Below are 13,603 nucleotides of genomic sequence, written 5' to 3' on the forward strand. Positions count from 1 at the left end.
ATTTCAGGGCTGAGTAGTGATTTGAACCTGGGTCTCCTTCATCCAGGGGCGTAGCAAGGTTGGAGTGGGCCCAGAGACAAGATTTTAAAATGGGGCCCCCCCACTCAAAGTCCAGGGCCTCCGCACACCCCAGGCCCCCAAGGATTTAAGTCTGATATTCCAAAATAAGTATGCTGCCTGGAAATACATTTCACTGAATACACACACGCACACGTCACAATATATAGCGATATACATTGAGTACTATACATTTGTTTTACTTTTAATGCCTAGAACACACTAGAAAGATGAATGATTAAAATGGGCCCCTCGCTGCAGATTAGCCAAGGAGACTTTCAACCATGCAGGGTGAGCCTATGTTTGTTTTCTCAGAATTCTGAACAAATTCAGTCAAGTTTGATTCCAGGAGGTTTTTCACAGGAGGCTTTTAAAGCCCTTTAACACACATCTCTGGAAGGGAGGTGCTGCATTCACATGTTGGCCAGATTTACCCTGAAGTCCCTGCAAGTTATTGGGGAGCAGTTCACACACAAGAAAAATAAAATAAAAGCACCACACATGCTTCACAGTTCTCACTCAGACCTTCTGGGTTGCAAAACAACTTGAACATAAGTGCATTTATAAATGAATGAATAAAATAAATATAATACTGTTTCTTCCAGAAGTTTTTGTAATTTTCTGCCATGAAACAAGCCACTTATAGGACTTTTTAGATAGTTTTTTTTTAAGCCAGCAAATTTTCCAAGCTGTTTAAAAAATAAATATTCAGAGACTTCTCAGTCCCTCCCCCCCATATCAAAGCCCTATGGCAAGCAGATCCCTATATATCCAGGTGGGGGGGTGAGGAAGGTAACCACAAAAAGGAGTTCACACTCTACCTGGCAGCAGGGGGGTCTTCTGCTGCAGAGAACAGTGGAGGCCTCTCTGGCTGCCTCCTCCTTCCTGGCTGGCTTGGGCCCTACTGGAGTTCAGGCTTCACTGCGGCCTACACGAGGCCTCCGTGGAAGCCCCGCCCACCCGCCGATCAGCTGAGAGGCGGGAGAAAAGGAGCTCTTTGCAGCTTGTCTGTTGCCTCCATTGCCGGCCAGGAGAACAAGCTGGAGAGACGGCGAAGAGGGCAAGTGGCTGAGGGGCCTTGGGGCTGGGCAGGGGGCAATGGGGAGTCACGTGAGGTGCCTCTGGGGGGCCCCTCCAGGCAGTGGGGCCCCCAGACAACTGTCTCCCCTTGCCCGATCGTTGTTACGCGCCTGCCTTCATCCAACATGCTAACCTCTACACAATGTTAGCTCTTTCTTGTACATGCATGCATTTATTGTATATGCATACATCTAGCTAGCTACTATAAAGGAAACAGAGTTCTACAATGTTCTCAGGATATGTGATCCACCTTTATTAATGCTAGGAACTGATTTAGGGTGGCAATCCAGATCATTTTATCATCTTGTGTTGACAGAACTTCCATCAACATTCACAAGATGGATACAATTTCAGAATCAAGGCTTGTCCTAAATAGTTCTGAATAATGCATACATGGTATAGAAATACTGATTGGCATATTGGCTGACGGTGCAAAGAAACAGCATGCAAGACTCCTCAACAGCATTTAGTAATGCAGGAGGGCAATTTTCACTGATTCCCCCCCACCCCAATGCTCTCTGCAACCCTGAGAGTCACACAGCTCCCAGGGACCTACTTCTGGCTTGCAGGAAGCACTTCAGAGGGGAGGGAGGAATCAGCAAAGACTACCACCCCCTGTGCACACAGCATGACTCTGCATTACTAAACACTGTGGGGGCACTTTGCACACTGTGCCTCTGCACCGTAAGTGTGGGTGTCAGCCACAATTCTTAGCATCAATCCATTTTATCAAAACATTCTGAGATATGACATTGTCCTGAATTAGAAAAGAGTGTGTTGTGTGGGAAGAGCTGGAGGTGGTGATATACCCATCTCATAACATAAAAAATGCCCTACTGGATCAGGATCAGGCCTATCTAGGCCAGCATCCTGTTTCCCACAGTGGTAAACCAGATGCCCTCTGACTCTGAGAACCCCACAAGCAGGAGATGGTTTCCTTGCAACTGGTAGTCAGAGGCATACTGCTTCTGGAGCTGGAGGTAGCATGTAGTCATCAAGACTAGCAAACTGTTGATAAAAGGATGTTGTAGAACTGGCAAAGGTGCCAAAGAGGGCAACCAAAGCTATCAGAGAACCAAAGTAACTTCTTAACAAGGAAAGGCTGCAGCATTCAGGCTCTTACAGAAAGGGTGACTAAGGGGGAAATGATAGATGCTTATACAATTATGCATGATGTAGTCTCTCTCTCTCCCTCCCTCCCTCCCTCCCGCTTATACAATTATGCATGATGTAGTCTCTCTCTCTCTCTCTCTCTCTCTCTCCCACACACCACTAGAACCAGTGTTCATCCAATATAAAACTGGTTGACCAGAGATCTAGGGTGGACTAAAGGTCCATCTTTAGACAGAGCATAATTAATCAATGGAATTCACTGCCCTGGGATGTGCTGATGACTACTAGCTTGGATGGCTTTAAAAGGGATTTGGATGAATTCATTGAGGTTAGGTCTGTGTGTCGGCAGTCTTGTACAGATACTGATCTATGCAAACTTGTTCCCTAAGGGGATGACTACATTTACATGTGCTTTCCTGCCATTCTTGAGGGTAGCCCAGAATCCTTAGAAAAGAAAACTTAATGCTACTATTTATTACTTGATAGTCCACAAAACTTATTTCAATAATTACATGAGTAGTGAATGACCCTGGGCTGAGATCTCCAGTAGCACAGCCCAGAAACTTACAGATCTTAGTGATACTATAATTCTGTTGCTTTTTAAGCATAATTCATTTTTCAGTCTGCCAGGAGAAGCATGAAGCAAAACTTGGAGAATTAGACAAGGCATCAGAAATACTGACCGTTTCCCCCCTAGTTCTTTAGCCTTGACCTTTATGAGCAATTATTTTCCAATTCATTTTAATACTTAAAATGAAGGTCTTGTTAAATTTAGTTGCCATATATAAGTACTTCAGAGACATTAATCAAAGTTTCAAAAGTTTTTTGATGATTGAAAAGTATAACTTTATTGACAGTACTTCTAATTAAGAACCACTGTTATTCTTTAACAAATTAAGTAGCAGAATTTAGTTTGAAACTCAGACCAGCTAAGAATATGTGGAACTGTTAAAAACTACTATCTGTGATAAGCATATACAGTGTATATATATACCAGAACTACACTGGCTTTTCCAATGAACTGCGCCTACACCCCACAATTCTGTCTTTCATATCACATGAACATAACCATATCCATGTGGCACAAGTGCAGGGGCGTATCTAGGGTGGGGCAGACAGGGCACGTGCCCCAGGCACCACTTGAAGGGGGGCACCATTTCTTAAAATTAAATTTTTTATTTTAAAAAAGGCTGCCGAAAACAAAATGGCGCATGATCAAATGGCCTCTGTGAGGCCCTAGGCCATACCAGGCCTCACAGAGGCAATTTGAGCATGCGTGGTGGCCATTTTGTTTTCAGCTGCCATTTTTAAAAAATATATATTTTTAAAAATGGCCACCGCACATGCTTAAATGGTCCCTGTGAGGCCCTAGAGGCCAGCAGGGGGAACCTTTGCAGGCACCCCCCCCACAGCCTTTAGGAAGCCCCCTGAAGGGGCTACAGTGATATAAGTCACTGTACACATATTCAGATATGTGACTTGTATGTGACGTTCAGACTTGTATTTTTCCGCTGGTATTATGGTAAAGTTATCTGAAAGATGGGTGTCAGATGTTTGGACAGGAGGTGCAATTTCAATGCTTGCCCTAGGTGCTATTTTCCCTAGATACGCCTCTGCACGAGTGTGTGTTTTCTTGTCAGAATCAACTATGAGTGCATATTAAAACTAAGGCAATTAAAACACAAGAGATTGCAGGACAGGGTGATTTGAGCTGGAGAATTCTATTAATTTGTCAAACTAAAGCAAGAACTTTGTATACAGTATTTTAACATGATGTAACCTCGATTTCTTAAAGTTAAGATGATATATAATATAACCTATATTGAATACGACATTTGTTGAGGTTTAATTTTTGTAACTTTTTGTACATCAGTTTAAGAATAATAATGAAAATAAAATCAAGCTGAGAAAGTGAAAGCATACAGAAGATTTTGGTGCTGAACCTTGTCTTTTGAAATCCAGTCTCAAGGGAACAGAGATGTAAATTTTCACAGTGAAATGTACAATCATGGCCCTCCCCCCGCCATTTGACATATTTATAAATTTTTTTAAAGGAAGAGGAAGATGCTCATCTTAGTTTTAGTGTCTTACCTGATCCCAGAAGATTTGCACCATATATCTTGAATCATTCCCACTTCAACAGAAGCGTAAACACAGCTTCTTTAAAAGCTCAAGGTGAGATCTCTGTGCTAGGCTAGCCAGAAAGTGTTGTGATGTGTGGAGCCACTGCCCACAATTCATTAAGGCAGGCCATTTATTTTAGTGAATCATTAACTTGCTTGACTAATGTCAAGGTTTTGCCAGGGTTTCTAAATACCAAAAAAGGAAGGAATCTCTTTCCAAATTTGCTAAAGGAGGATTGCAAAAAGTCAAGGCATTTTTTTTCATCTGAAGAACATGTGAATGGTTTGAGGAAAACTACAGATCTCAAAGAGCAATTTATTTTCAACTGTGAAATTTCTTAAAGACACATTTTACTTATTTGATAACAAAACATGCTATCATGGGTATAAATAAGAGATCAGTAAAAATAATGCAGGCCAAAAATTGTATAATCATAAAACGGGTGGGTGAGTTGGGTGTATTTCATACTGCTAGCCAAGAAAGCTGAAAATCACATGATTAAAGGTGGAAAGGTTAGTCAGGAAAGATTATTAATGCAAAGGTTTTATTAGGCAATGTTAATACAGAAGGTTAATTGGAGAGAGGAAACATTGGATTAAAGACAGTTAGATATGATGGAAACTGATTATTTCAGTCAATGCTTTCTGATGGTTAGACAGCAAATTCATACTTCATCCCAGTGGAGGAATTTGTACAGTGTAATGAACAAAGCACAAAACTGAATCCCTTCAATCTGTTGCATAAGAATTTATCACTTTCTTAGAAAATAAACTCTCGAGTAGCCCTCTTATTAGTTCTGGCTTCAGTGGGTGCGCCTACTTCAGAACTGGCTAGACAATGGTTGTGAGCAGACATGGGACAATATGCAAAAGAGTGGAAGGTAGGATTTTTCTGCATCCTCTGAAATGACAGCTTTAGCACCAAAAAAAGGAATCTCACAAAATTAAGTACACCACTAATAACAATCCTCATTTTATGAAGGAAGAAATGAGGCCTAGAATTAATGAACTTCCCATGATCAATTATGAATCTTCGAGAGAGAGGTGGGACTTGAAACTCTGGCTAGTCTCTCTGACACAAAGCTGAGCCATGTTCAACCCCATAGGCCCTTGAATAAAGTTATGTTACTTCCAAATATTTTTAATTAAATCCATCTCTGTAACTACTCAACAAAAGCCTAGAGCAGGGGTCCCCAGTCAGTGGTACTCCAGATGTTGCTGAACTACAACTCCAGTCATCCACCGCCACAATAAATTGTAGCTGGGGATGCTGGGAGTTTTAACAGCAATATCAGGAGTACCACCAGTTGGGAACCCCTGGCCTAGAGTTCAGAAGCCCTACAAAAATGACAAGAGAGCTGGTTTTGTGGTAGCAAGGATGACTTGTCCCCTTAGCTAAGCAGGGTCCACCCTGGTTGCATATGAAAGGGAGACTAGAAGTGTGAGCACTGTAAGATATGGGAAGAGCATCTAGGTTCCAGGTTCCCTCTCTGGCATCTCCAAGATAGGGCTGAGAGAGATTCCTGCCTGCAACCTTGGAGAAGCTGCTGCCAGTCTGTGTAGACAATACTGAGCTAGATGGACCTATGGTCTGAATCAGTATATGGCAGCTTCCTATGTTCCTATGTCATAGTGATGTCTCTCGTTCACCTCAGATTTGCTTGGGACTGATTTGATTTCTCCCCCCAAAATAAATAAATTTTCTGAGCCAATCCAAGCATGTCATAACAATGAACAAAAGTGGAAGTAGAAAAAAAGCCGCCTCTCGCTGCTGCTTTTATCTTGTTGTGCTGTACTCCAGGGTGATTGGGGGACGAAGCCCACTTTACCACTCCTTGTGTCCTGCCACTACTGCTCTTGCTTCCATAAGAGCAAGGAAAGGGCATATAGGCAGGTGTGGTGGAGAGCTGGCAGGAGGGCCTATGGGAGGGCAGTGAACGTTTCTGAGCTTGAGCATGGAAGACATCTTTGAGAGTTTTGCAGGTTTTTTGCTCTTTTGAGGAGGGACTTTTAAGCCACCCCCCCCCCCAGTTCTTTTCTGAGCCCAGACTTGGAGAAATTCGCTGGAGACAGTGAAGCTTTGAAACCAGTTCTTACTCGTCAAGAGTGCTCACAACGTTGGATACTGTGAAATCCTTGCAAAAGCACAAAGACCAAAGAAAAGAGATATGAAACTTAGATGCCTCCACTGCTTCCTCAGATATCTGGAAATGTTTGGGAAAATTCTCCTGAGCATGTTGTGGTTGTTGCTCCTGACAGGATCCCCACATGGATATAGGTCTATCACAATCTCACTGGGCAAAAGATCACCTGCAATTATTCACTAGGAGGGTTTGTACAGAAAATTCTAAAAAGTGAAATCTGAAGTTAATCAATCAAAACCTTTATTTAGGGCTTTGACCAGCATATGGCAGAAATAACATAGAAACTATGAAATGAATGGCTAGAACATTAGAAGCAAGAAATTTCTTCTATGAAGAATCTGAAGTGAATTTCAGAGTTTCTCCCAAGGTGAAAAAATATGAGAGTATTCAAGGGAAGATAAATGAGATCCTATTAGACAAGTGAAACTCTTCAGGAATGTATGTCTGTGTTCATATGTGTACATACACATTCCCCAAACAAATAGTGTAAAGGATCTGAAATGACGAATCTCAAAAGCAAACTGACAGATCTAATAATAAAACAGAAAAACAACAACAAATAAATGCATTAATATAAACTATATTGAAAATTGGGTAATCATGTAAACATGGTAATATAAATAAATCATGTATGGCAAATTTGCTGACAAACCATAAAATAAATCCAACAACAAAGAACTGAACAAGAGAACAGTATAGTCCATCAAATGAAATAACTACATGTACAAACAACAGTACTCCGGTAATAACACTGTTTCGGATATCTTTTTCAAGTATTCATAAAAGTGCATATATTCTTCCAAAAATACTAATTAGATCTTCTTCAAACTTCAATGTTGTGGAATAAATCTTTCTCATGGGAGACCACAGGTCTTCTCCTATGATGTAATAATTCTATAAAATATACATGCATTCACCAACATATTAAATTAGTACTGTCATCATGATCTATTCATTTTATAACAGATAAATTTCCTCCTACGTCTTTGTTCAGTAATACTGATAATAATACTCCTCAGACAATGTTGAATGTCCCTGAACTTTTGATATAGTTTATATTAAGACATTTATTTGCTGCTTTTCTGTTATATTATTGGATCTGTCAGTTTGCTTTTTGTATACACATTCTTACATATAGAGGCTGTTCTCACACACAGCCTAACCCAAGCTTGGGAAGCCCAGCCTGGGTTAGGCTGCACGTGAGAGCTACAAGGATTGGGCCCTGTGGGGCAACGCCACTTAGATCAGCTTATTAGCCTGGCCGTTAACTGAGGTTAAGGGAGCGAGTGTTCCCTTAACCTGGGCTTGTTGCTCGTGTGTGAGCTCAGGCTGCTTCCAGACCAGCCACACCACGGACGGGTGCCTAGAGTGCCCATCTCCTGGGGGAATCCCCAAATGTACAGTGCTATTCGGTGAGTCAAGATCAGGGTTATTCTATCAGTCCACTCCAGGTCATTCAAGTTCAACTGCCAATCCACTGGATAGAAGGAACAAAGGGGCATGGTCCTGATATTTAGTGACGTGATTATTACCGTAAAATTAAAGCATTTCCAGACTCAAGCTTCTAAGAAGCTCTGGATTTGTTTGAGAAGATTTTTCTTGTATATCTGTGACCTAGTTCCATTCTGGGAAGTGTAAATGAAGAATGCTGACTCTTTGTATGCACAGGCAGGCCTTACAGTGTTTTGCAAGATCTTAGTGTTTAGAGTGGCTATTAACCTATTTCCTACACAAGAGCAAATCATGAGATACCACCTGTCAGTGGAAGAGCAAGAGCAAAACTTCTCAAGCTGTCACTGAGGGAAGTAGGACCGAAAGTTAGATATTTGCCTAAATTACACTAAAATCAATGGAACTTTTTTTTAAAATGCTATAAATCTACAGCAGATGCCTAGCAGTCTCCATGCACACATACAACTAGTCTCATTCCATTTTTCTTGCATTTCCTAGCACAGAAAGGAAGGATCCTGTCTACAATCCACATTTTATATATACAATCCAAATATACTGATATTTGAAAATACCTGATTATTCTTTACTGATTAGTGTATACTGTACAAATCTATTCTGATTTGTGAAAACACATATTGAACTATTATTCAATATATATAGTTCCAGTAGTTCAATATATTGAACTATTAATTCAGGGTCATGTTGGTTATGGAGTGTTTAACTGGTTTGAGTATACAACTGGAATGTTGGGTTGCAAACTGAATATATTCAGTCATATATGCTGTTCAGGCTGCAGACTTAATAGCATATATGTACATTTGAAGTATAACTCTAAAGCCTTGTCTTGGAATATATAATTAAATATTACAAGTATTGCTAACTAGCAGGAATTTTCATGTAGTGCCAGTGATAGTATTTAAGCATGTATTGTTTCAGGTTCTTTCTCACTACTGTTTCAGAGGAATTATCTTTTAATCTGTCAATGTAAGTTGACATATTCCAACACTGCCTTTTTCTGTAATCGGCTGTGGTTATTGCATATTTATATTCATATCTGGAACCAGGGGCAGAGCCTCCACTAGACAAATGGGTTCAAAGAACACAGGCTGCTGCCAATCAGGGGCTGCGCCTCACGGCCCCGACACCCCCTGAATCTGACGTCAGATGCAGGGGGCGTTATTTCACTTCCAAATGGGGCTGTGTGGCCCTGTTTGGGAACAAAATCGGCACGCACTGCATTGGCAACGCGGGCTGGAGCGACTCTCCCTGCAGCCTCTCCATGCGGCCCTGTTTTGGAGGGCGATCAGCCCGCGCTGCGTTGTCAGCACAGCCAGAACGGCTCTCCCTGCCTTTAAAGTTGCTCCAACCTGCGCTGCCCAACGCAGCACGGGCCGATCTGCCTTCCAAACATGGCCACATGGCCCCATTTGGGAGGGAAACCACAGCCCCACATCTGATGTTGGCCAGGGGCCGTGGCGGCTGAACACGGGCCACCACCAGCCTCACTCAACGGCTGTCTGGAACATGCACTTTAAGTACACATTGCAATTCTGGGTGCTTCTGTGACATTTCTATCATGACAATTTATTCCATTGGCTGACATCCTGACTACCTAAGAGTGTGTGCTTTGAGCCCTTGTGGGTTTGCAGCACTAGCCCCTGCACTACTCTCTGGGCCCTTAAGCATAGAGGGCTTATCGTCTGTAGTGTTCCTGAACTCTTGAGCCGCTCTGCAAGATTGGAAACACATAGCTGAGAGTCAGCAACATGTTTTCAATCTTACAGAGCAGTTTTGGAGTGCAGAGAGCTCTTCTGCAGCAGTGTGCATGCTAGAGAACCCAGGGGCTAGCACAGGGTAAGAGTGTACACGAACCCAGGTGTGGTTCGTGAACGCGGTGGGCGGCTTCTTTAAGGTAAACGGAGCCGGTGCTCTGTGCCACCCAGCAGCCCCCGCGGCAGGGAATCACCTCCGCCACTCACCTGGCCGCTGGTGGGGGCCCGCCTCCGCAGGAGCCAGGTGAGTGGTGGAGGCGATTCCCCGCCGCGGGGGCTGCTGGGTGGCACGGAGCACCGGCTTCGTTTACCTTAAAGAAGCCGCCCGCCACCCCCACCCCCCCCAGAGGCGCGTTCACGAACTGTGCCTGCACGAACCGTTTGGTGACATTTGGTCCAAATTTGAACCAAGCCAAGCCAAAGCCAACCAGTTTGGTCGAAGCAATTGGCTGGGCCAGTCAGTTCAACGAACCAGCTCAAACTGCTTCAAAGAGGTTCACAGTTTGAAGCAGTTCATGAGTGGCTCACAGCGGCTGTGTGCCTGCAGGAGCTCATACTTCATTAGGATGCCAGCCACTGCCTTTTGTCAATAGCTTATGGTGGTTTAACACTAGAGGAAGACAAAAATGTGTGCTTGCCAATTAAGATGATGTTTTGGCAAGCAAACTCTGAGCATGAAAGCAAATCCTGTCTTTACCTAGATGTCTTAACTAGGCCTCATCCTTTCCCATGCTTCAAGAACTTAAACCTGTCTTTCCTTCGCAACAATGTGCTGACCAGCTTGATACTGATATACTTCCCAAAGCAGAGGTGCTATGGCAAAGAAAGATTTCACACTGATATAATTTACAACAGAGTGAAGATGTGATTGTCCATTATACCATCTGAATCCACTGGGGCCACTCTGAGTAAAAGCTATGATGTGTTATGAAGCTGACAAGATAGTGGTGATTTGGTGAAAACCTGACATCCACCTCTCCTTACAGAACTTTATTTTGAGGGCCATGTTCAGCTTTCTTCATAGTATACATGTCAGTAATGAAGTTGATGTGGGCTTTTTCTCATAATAAATTGTTGTGTCATATGTCGATATTCTGCAGCATAAAATAGCAGCACGAACAGATGATCAGTTGGATGTTTGTCATACTACAAAACTATAGTGCAAAGGAGGGGTCAGAAATACTGAGAGTCGCCTTGAAATACTTTGACAGCAGCTAATGTAAACTAGGGGTAGTGTTTAATCTGCCAAAATCAGTTTTGCCATGACCTTGGTCTATTTTTTCTTTTTAAAGGAATTAGGCACCAAAATAGAAATGGAGATAACCAGTAGAAAGCAAACAAAAAGCCCAAAATAGAAAAGCACAGATAGCTTTTGGAAGGAATTGCCAGATCACAGAACCAGAGAGGAAGGCTACAGAAAAAGAAGACAAGAAGTGCATGCTGAAATACAACACACATATCAAATGACTATTCCCATGCTGTTGCACTGCAACAATGCGCACTAGGTTACAATTCCATTCTTGGTACTGCTAACCTGTGTTCATGATTTTGAACTTAAAGTTAATGACGACACCACTAGATCTTAAGAAGTCAAAATATGCCTCCTCAAAAAGAAACTAACATGATTGGTTAAAGAACTGGTTTCTTGATGGCTACCTGATCCAGTGTCCTATGAGTAAAAGCTATGATGTGATAATGATGTGCTCCGAAAATCAGAGGAGTAAGCTAGCCATTCATTTCAAAGGCAATTCCACATGGGAGGCACATATAGAACTTCCCATTTCTTTAGAAAGTGGAGGAGCTTCATGTGTTCAGAAGAACCTCCACATGAACAATGTAGCAGCAGCCCAAGAAATCAGTGTGCCTGAGGCAGGGTGCCAAATACTGGCACCCTGCATTTGGCAAATGCTGCCTTCCACACTGTGTGCACCTCACAATTCCAGCTGCAATGGCTGTAGCAGTGGCTACCACTTCCCTAGGTGTGTGCAAACAACCACACCCACTTTCTTCTCAGTCTCCTCTGTGGCAGCAAGCCTTGCCACCATAATTGCCTGGCTGGGTGAACAGCCTCCTACTTCCCTTGTGTGCCACTGCCAAAATAGTATGAAAAGAACGAAACAAAGGAGGAAATGATGTAATAAGAAGAGAATACAGGAGGCGCACTTTCATAATTTCCTCTTTCGCTTCCAGCTTTTCATTATTTATTTATTTATTTATTTATTTATCAAATTTGTACACTGCCCCAAACTTTCATCTCAGCACATTCTACAGTCTCGGGGCAGCAACCGAGAAAGCCCATCCCTGTGTGGCCACCAGCCGAGCTGGCGGCAACTGGGGACGGATCTCTCCGGACGACCTCAATGGGCAGTGGGGCTCATAATGAAGAAAACACTCTCGTAGATACCAAGGGCCTAAGCCATTTAGGGCTTTATAAGTTATAACCAGCACTTTGTATTTTGCCTGGAAACCTACTGGCAGCAAGTGTAACTCTATCAACAAAGGAGTGATGTGGTCTCTCCCAGAGACGAACCTGGCTGCTGCATTCTGTACCAACTGAAGCTTCCAGACTACATACAAAGGCAGCCTCACATAGAGCACATTGCAGAAGTCAAGTCTGGAGGTTACCAACAGATATACCACTGTTCTGAGGTCATTGTAAACCGCCTTGAGCCATTTCGGAAGGGTGGTATAAAAAGCAAATAAATAAATACATAATAATAATAAATAAATTCATCTCAAGAAACGGACGCAGCTGGCATATCAGCCGAAGCTGATAGAAAGCACCCCTGGCCAACGCCTCAACCTGAGATACCAGGGAGAGATGTGGGTCCAGAAGTACTCCCAGACCTCGAACCTGTTCCTTTTGAGGAAGTGTGACCCCATCCAGAACAGGTAGATCAAAATCGTCTCTAGCGTTCTGACGCCATACAATAAGTACCTCCGTCTTATCTGGAATCAGTCTCAGTTTATTCTACCTCATCCAGCCCATTACTGCTTCCAGACAAGCATTTAGGGAAGTTATGCCAGCTCCTGAAGAAGTTGACATGGAGAAATAGATCTGGGTGTCATCAGCATACTGGTAACACCCAGCTCCAAATCCCCTGATGATCTCTCCCAACAGTTTCATGTAGATGTTAAAGAGCGTTGGAGAAAGTATGGAGCCTTGAGGGACACCATACTTAAGCTCAGATTTTGAAGAGCAACAGTCTCCAATCGACACCATCTGGAATCTGTCCGAGAGGTAGGAGCGGAACCACTGTAAAACAGTGCCTCCTGCCCCCAACCCTCCAGAAGGATACTATGGTCGATGGTATCGAAAGCCGCCGAGAGATCCAAAAGGACCAACAGAGTCACAGTTCCTCTGTCAATTCCCAACTGGAGATCATCCATCAGACCAACCAAGGCAGTCTCCACCCATAGCCCACCCAAAAGTCAGTTTGAAATGGGTCTAGATAATCAGTTTCCTCCAAGACCGCCTGGAGCTGAGAGGCCACCACCCTTTCAATTACCTTGCCCAACCATGGGAGATTGGAAACAGGCATATAGTTGATCAACTCTGAGGGATCTAATGCAGGCTTCTTAAGAAGAAGTCTAATAATTGCCTCCTTAAAACAAGGAGGCATCCTGCCCTCCCTCATTACTCGCCTAGTTAGGCAGGTAGGAAGCTGCATGCCATTCTATGAGTTGGGCGTAGCAGTAGAAAACCATTTCATAATACTTCTTTGTGGATAGTTGGCCTTCTGTCAAGGTCACCTTGAATTATATTCCTGTCTTCTGAGGTGCTAGCTATACCCATTATGTCAAATCATGTGAAACTTGGTACAGAATGTATCAGATGAGCCTAATACTCAGATAAGCCTAA

At 43.0% G+C, this 13,603-nt stretch overlaps 1 protein-coding gene across 9 annotated transcripts in view; it reads right to left on the bottom strand.

The window, feature by feature from the left end:
- LOC128324568 (E3 ubiquitin-protein ligase RNF170-like) overlaps positions 1–13,603 on the bottom strand; it is a 46,334-nt gene that overhangs the window by 16,318 nt on the left and 16,413 nt on the right. The window contains exon 1 of one of the 9 annotated variants that reach the window (XM_053249288.1): positions 879–972. The exons of the other annotated variants lie outside the window; for them this stretch is intronic. The gene's annotated coding sequence lies outside the window, so the exon portion shown is untranslated. Of the gene's footprint in view, positions 1–878; positions 973–13,603 lie in introns of those variants that run through there. 9 annotated transcript variants of the gene reach the window in all.

Source organism: Hemicordylus capensis, chromosome 4 (genome assembly GCF_027244095.1).
Source record: "Hemicordylus capensis ecotype Gifberg chromosome 4, rHemCap1.1.pri, whole genome shotgun sequence".
NCBI lineage: Eukaryota > Metazoa > Chordata > Lepidosauria > Squamata > Cordylidae > Hemicordylus > Hemicordylus capensis.